This window comes from Palaemon carinicauda, chromosome 22 (assembly GCF_036898095.1).
Source record: "Palaemon carinicauda isolate YSFRI2023 chromosome 22, ASM3689809v2, whole genome shotgun sequence".
In the NCBI taxonomy this organism is placed as follows: Eukaryota; Metazoa; Arthropoda; class Malacostraca; order Decapoda; family Palaemonidae; genus Palaemon; species Palaemon carinicauda.
In genome coordinates, this window is record NC_090746.1 from 60726160 (window position 1) to 60733681 (window position 7522).

The 7522-nt window shown below is 34.5% G+C and overlaps 1 protein-coding gene across 1 annotated transcript in view; it reads right to left on the minus strand.

The window, feature by feature from the left end:
* The window catches only part of LOC137616113 (uncharacterized), a 39900-nt gene extending 35160 nt beyond the window's left edge, over positions 1 to 4740 (minus strand). Inside the window, exon 1 of the mRNA XM_068345791.1 lies at positions 4614 to 4740. The gene's annotated coding sequence lies outside the window, so the exon portion shown is untranslated. The remainder of the gene's footprint in view (positions 1 to 4613) is intronic.
* Between the last annotated feature and the right edge of the window lie 2782 nt (positions 4741 to 7522).

Below are 7522 nucleotides of genomic sequence, written 5' to 3' on the forward strand. Positions count from 1 at the left end.
ATGTATTGAGTTTTGCATCACTAATTGCAATTAATGACATTGCGTCAGGATACTTTTAAGATTTCGAGAAAACGTCGAAGAATAAGAGTCAGTGCGAATCCAGAATAAACTAATCAGGGTCAAAATCTCTTATCATATCGCTCTCCTGGCCATCTGTGGTCCGAAGATACAATGACGAACTATCTGTGTTTGTGAGAATTCTTAACATTGAAATATGTTCTCTCACGTATCAGTGTTTGCTTTTGTCCCAGAACTTGTATCAGAACAGAGATAACATATATGAGAGTGGAAGCGTTTCCTTTTGCTACCTCTTACTATATTTTCAAGATGCTCTTTAAAAGCCAACTTGAAACTTATATGGTCACTTTCCTTCCAAATGAGAAATTGAAAAATAATTGATTTTTTAAGTATAGTTTTAAACCCGTGTTTATTATCACAGTTCCGTCAACATATCTCATTTTCGTATTCAGAAACAACAAAGATACAAGAACAACGACAAATGCAGCTGTTTCTTGTCCACTGCAGGACAAAGCCCTCAGACACGCCCTTAGTCATGTCTAAGGCTTGGCAATTTTCATCACCACGCTGACCATTGCGGAGTGGTAATGGTGGGAGACTTGTCTGATCGCTCACAGCAAATCATCCTAATATGGGTGGCCGTAACTAGTACAGCTTTGCTGATCATGGCAATATACAAACCCTTTCCACACGTTAAGGTATCCCCACTCAGGCACAATTATTACGAGACCGAAACCCTTGAAACCCTTATAGGTAGTAGATTTGCCAGGGCACCAGCCACCCGTTGAAATAATACCGCTAGAGTTATGGAGTATTTTGACTGGTCAGACATTACTACATTGAATCCTTCTCTCTGGTTACGGTTCACTTTCCTTTTGCCTGCACATACTACAAATAGTCCGGCTTAATCTTTACAGATTCTCCACTGTCCTTATTCACCTGACAACCACTGAGATTACCAAACAATTCTCCTTCATCCAAGGGGTTAACTATTGCACTGCAATTGTTCAGTGACTATTTTCCTCTTGGTAAGGGTAGAAAAGACTCTTTAGCTATGGCAAGCAGCTCTTAGAAGGACACTCCAAAATCAAACCATTTTTGTCTAGTCTTGGGAAGTGCCATAGCCTCTGTACCATGGTCTTCCAACTGTCTTGGGTTAGAGTTCTCTTACTTAAAGGTACACTCGAGCACACTATTCTATCTAATTTATCTTCTTGCTTTGTTAAAGTTTTTGTAGTTTATATCAGAAATATTTATTTCAATGTTGTTAATGCTATTTTCCCCTGTTGGGGTCCCTGGGCTTATAGCATCCTGCTTTTCCAACTAGGGTTGTGGCTTAGCAAGTAATAATAATAATAATAATAATAATAATAATAATAATAATAATAAAATAACATCTGCTGGCTACAGCAAGGTAAAGCTGCCTATTCTCTTCGCAAATCCTTCGGGAAAGATTATGTATAAAACTGAGAGTGAATGTGATAATCATGATGCAATATCTTAATTGCAATGCTGTCTATTATTTGAAAAGCCTTATATCATTTAAATTATGTGAATTTGCTAGTACCTTATTACCAAGGTCAGGCCTCAAGGGTTGTAAATAATTTAGACTTGACCTCTTTTCCAGCGGATGAAAATAAATCAGACTAAAATTTCATCATATATACGGTGATTTTTATAAACAAGTCTTCAACTTTTTATCTCCAATTACATTCGATTGGTCTAAGAAATTTTGTGCGTGATGAAGAATGAAAGCATTTAAAAAATATACATTCTTGAGTTAATACTGTAAGACTTTCATAATTATCAGTATTATCAGTATAGTGATTTTTTTTCTATATTCTGTCAAATGAAAATGAAAAGTAAACAATAAATTTCCAAATATCTTTTCTTCCGCTTCCCGTAAAATGATTTTTTTTTTTTTCATACCAAATAACTTGGTGCGTTGAAAATATTCTAACATCTCAAGCCAAATTACTTTTCAATTAATGAAGAATATATCAAGGCAATTATGTTTTCTAGAAATGGTTGTCATACTAAATATTTTTACATCTGTAATGCTTTCACGAGTCTTGTAAGGCAACGATTACTCCGAATTTACTTCTTAAAAATATCAATAAAACCATCTAAAAATATTAAAACTCCAACATCATATCATTACTTAACCTGTAATAGCTAAATACAGGGTGTTCAAAAAGTCTCACCGCAGTGATCATTCGAAACCCATTATTCTTTTGCCTTGTCATGCCACGCATAAGTCCCTTATCGTTCAAATGCTTATTGCGGAGAGACCTTTAGAACACCCTGTATTGTCCAGGGGGAAAATATTTCTAAACGTTTCTATTCAAGAAACAAAATATATAAAAGATAAAACAAGACTGCGACGAATAGTGTCATTTTTACCTTCGGGGTATTTGAAATGAAACGTCACCTTTGAAAAATTCCGAATAAATCCAGCTACTCTTTCAGAAATCGAAGATCAGTATCACATTATTATTTCCATCACATGGACTTCAACGGATACATTTTTACGCTCGATCAAATAAGAATTTTTTTCTTACTTTGTAAGGTTATATCGTGTGTTTGTGTATTGACAAATATAAAACAAATAAAAAAGTAAATACGTTAATCTACTTATATTCTTCTTATTCGGCTTCTTCTTCTTCTTCTTCTTCTTCTTCTTCTTCTTCTTCTTCTTCTTCTTCTTCTTCTTCTTCTTCTTATTATTATTATTATTATTATTACTAATCCCATCAAGAGTATAAAATTACCTTGGTTTATCTATTTATCTGTTTGTTTACCTGTTAGCAGGATTACAGCAAATGTTCTAGTCGGATTTTCACCAAATTTCAATAATGGACAGGTATTATGCTCCGGAAAAACCCATTTAATCTCTAATACAGGAATTCGAGTTTAATGAAGGATTGAAAAAAGCAAATCATATAATGGCTAGGTTAAGTAAAAATTGAAAATTAAATCGTATTGAATTACATATAAAGATCAGACTTTATATCAGTTTAGTGACATCGGTGTTACTGTATGGATATGACAATGAAATAATATCCAACACAGTTTGTAGATTTGAAAATAAAGCCCTCAGAAGAACATTGGAAGTTGAATGACAGGACAGGATTAGAAATGAAACTATATGAGAGATTACTCGAGTACCATATGGGGATGAGGGGTAGATGGAGATGATTTGGCCATGCTCTTCACACTCCCCAAGAGAGATTAGTTCACCAAACTTTCAACTGAGCTCCACAAGGCACTAGAAGAGTTGGAAGACAAAGGCCTACATGGCCGAGGACTATGAAGCTTGAAATAGGAAATGATGAATGGAAAAGTATTGATTTAAAAGCTCAAGATAGAGACGACTGGGGAAATCTAACCGAGGCCCTTTGTGCTAATAGGCGTGGGAGGATATACACACACACACAAACACACACACACACACACACACACACACATATATATATATATATATATATATATATATATATATATATATATATATATATATATATAATTGTGTAGCGTATATATGCAAGTAAATATTTTTCAAAAGTGCAAACACGAATCAACGCTCCCGCTAACCCACGTCTCAATACAGTTCTGCCCTTTCACCATTTTCCCCATCCCCACAACTATCGTATCCCACCCTGCAAACAAACAATACAACACACTTGTTTAGATTTTCGTCGTGAAATTATGGCATAACTAAAGTCATACTCTTTCCATGAAATTCCTTGGCAAAAGAATCAATCATACCTAATCACCGGGGTTTATTTTTACTATTTTTTTTTCCAGATAACTAATTAATGTGGCAATATTAGTGTGAGTGACTTGTCAAAAATCGATATCCCCACACATGCAAGAGCGCACGCATACAGTGTCCCTCTCGGGGTACTTCCTCTCACCAGGGTATGACTATTCTCTCTATCCCTATCCTAATTATTCATCTGCCAATATCAGTGAGGGTGACCGGAAAAGAATTATATATATATATATATATATATATATATATATATATATATATATATATATATATATATATATACAGATACTTACTCTTTATTATATGAGATAATGAAATGGCATCGTTTGTAATTGATACTGAAGTTTCCCGAGTGCCTTCAGATAGAGAAACCACTAGACTTGAGCGAATTGATTTTAGACGAAATATTGCAAAAATGTATTTAATATACCGAAAACGCACTCGGTTTTGAATAAAAAAATTTACTTAACTAACAACAATTATTGTGATGCAGGTACAGTTACATCAAATTTATGGTCTATATTCTAAACAGATCTTACGTGACAACTAGCCATATCTCGTCTTGCCAAACCAGGCCAAAACAAGCAAGGTTTCAGACATATAACTCTTAAAGAGGAAAGCTGCAATTGGCCGTACAATATAAAGCTATTTGTGCGGCCTTTTAGACCATCACTGTCTCACTATAGGTCAACAAACTTGTTCCCAGGCAAGTTCGAACAAACTACATACATGCACATACATCTATCTCGTTAAAACTAGTAATTAAATATACGACAACAAACTTATTCTACCGTGTAAATTGAGATACACAAAGACTTACCATTTAACGTGTTTTCTTCCAGCGTCATCAGACACACTCCTTCTCCACCTCTGTTCACCTGAGCACTAAGCGCGGGAACTTGTTACTTGAGAGTTCAGAGCGCTCACTTGCACAGAAAGTCAGACACTAGTGTAAGCTGAGACGAAGGTGCTCAAGACACCGACATGCTGCTATTCATTACAGCTGCTTTGCTCAGCTTTTATTCGCCAAGAGGTAAGATTTCCTACCTAGGGTATTTTTCATCAGACAGTTGATGCATCAATGTACTGGGATTGTGAGTTCTAATGAGAATTTATTCATCATTTGATATTTTCTTTTTCATTTAATGTTGTTTTGATCATAAATCGAACTCTGTACTTTGGTGTATAGATGAAAAACCAAATGAATATTTTTGGTCTAGCTTAATAGAAACCGGTCTTCTCTTCACAGCAAAAACTACAATTGTTTGACCGTTCAGTGAACATTAGTCTATGATAAATCTCCCTACGGACATTCCAAACTATGGGCAGGGCTATTCAAATAACACCAAGGCCATACAACAATGCTCTGTACTTATTTTACTTTTCCCTGATTAGAGTAGGAATATATTAGTATTTATGGCAAATCTTCACACTATCTCATATCGAAAGGGAGGATGAATGTCACAGGAATAACAAATGCCTTCAATGAATAAATTGTAGGATTACAAATTTCCTAAGGTTACTCAGGCCTATGGGTGGGGAGGCGGTTGGAACTGATGAGTTTTATATCTCTTATCAAAGAAATATCTTTATCTTGCTATATTTAATCATTCCATCTGTTCCCAATTATCCCCCCCCCGGATAACAGTTTATTCAGTATATAACCTCTGCAACTGTATCGGAATGATATTAATTTTCATGACCTTCAAATCTATCTATCATTCCTTCTCTATTCACTGAATAAGACAATTTCCTTACGATCAGACACTAGGAGAGCCTGATATTTTTTTTTCTCAGAGTAGAGAAGCTGTAACTCTGCAATCCAATACGACTAGATATTTTCAAAGGATTATCAAATGGATGAAGGGTTCTTTTAACTTACAGCCATACATAAGTGGAAGTATTACCTTGCGCATTGTTTCATTCGTTTATCTGTTATCCTTATGCATCGTATCCTTGTGATTACGGAATAAACGAAAACGTTAGTAACATAATAATTTGATGTGGTTATATAATATATAATGTATACTTATAACTAATTACAGCCCTATATAAAAACAATAATAATAATAATAATAATAATAATAATAATAAACTTTAACTAGGATAACTCAACACTGAAAATGTACAGCACAAGGGGACATGAACGAATCGATATCTTAGATAACACATTCTTAAATGATGAAAAAAATAAATGAAAACAATGAGGTAACTAAAATAAGCAAAGGTGCAGCATTCAAACGAAGTCTGTATGGGTCCGTTACGTCATTGTCCAAATACCATCGCTGTTTCTAAGCCGGAACATCGGACTACACTGAACTGGACCCGAGCGAAACTCCACCATCACCCAGGTCCCAGACCACAACCCGCCCCGTGTACAGGATCCTAGCCCCATCCACTACCTAATATGGGCATCACGTGTTCCAATGGGGGTATTTATATCTGGCTTGGTAACGTCAGAGGCTGCAGGATTACTCTAGAGCATCTTTAATTTACCAAATGATAAGAACCTCGACTAATTAGAGGAGTCCATATAATATGGACCTGATTGTTAATAATCATATGGAAATAATGGGTTCTCTGCTTTCGAATTATTTATGTTTGAATCAATCTAATTAACTATGTCAATGCTTCTCTAAACCAGAGAGGTTCATAATTACGCCAATTCATTGCTGAAAGAGAGAGAGAGAGAGAGAGAGAGAGAGAGAGAGAGAGAGAGAGAGAGAGAGAGAGAGAGAGAGAGAGCAACTCAGCAAGGGGCTCCCAGTCAAAGGACCAAATCAACCAATTCAGTAGATGGCGTGTTTAGACAGTTCTTTGTTTCCGGACTCGGTCTGACAGGGTTAGAGATTTACAAATACATACATACATACATACATCTTCTCTATATAACCAATAAGAGGTATCTGACTATATATATTTGAACACACACACACACACACACACACATATATATATATATATATATATATATATATATATATATATATATATATATATAATATATATATATATATATATATATATATATATATATAACTATGAGAGAGATTATTCAAGTGCCATATGTGGATGAGATTACGGTGAGGGATAGATGGAGATGGTTTGGGCATGCTCTTCACACTCCCGAAGAGAGATTAGTTCATCAAACTTTCAACTGGGTTTCACAAGGCATTAGAAGAGTTAGAAGACCCAGGCCTACAAGGCTGAGGACTATGAAGCGTGAAGTACGAGATGATGAATGGAGAAGTATTGATTTAAAAGCTCAAGATAGAGGCAACTGGCGAAATCTAATTGGGGCCTTTTGCGTAAACAGGCGTAGGAGATGATGATGATGATGATGATGATATATATATATATATATATATATATATATATATATATATATATATATATATATATATATATATATATATACATATATAATTTTCATATAAAATTAAATGCCGATGAATCTAGAGGATCTTAAATTTATATGGTCTACAGAAAAAGTTTTTGCGTTATATGAAACTGAAGCCGCTTTCTTGCGTATGTCAAAAGAGTAATTTCACAATCCTAATAAAACTCTTTAATAATAATAAAAAAATTCCTTGACTATTCACTCCGATTCTGCTCTACAAACCTGAAAACTCTCAAAGAAAACTAAATAATTACTAAAAAAAAAATATATATTAAGAGAACTAAATAATTACTAAAAAAAAAACATTAAGAGAACTAAATAATTACTAA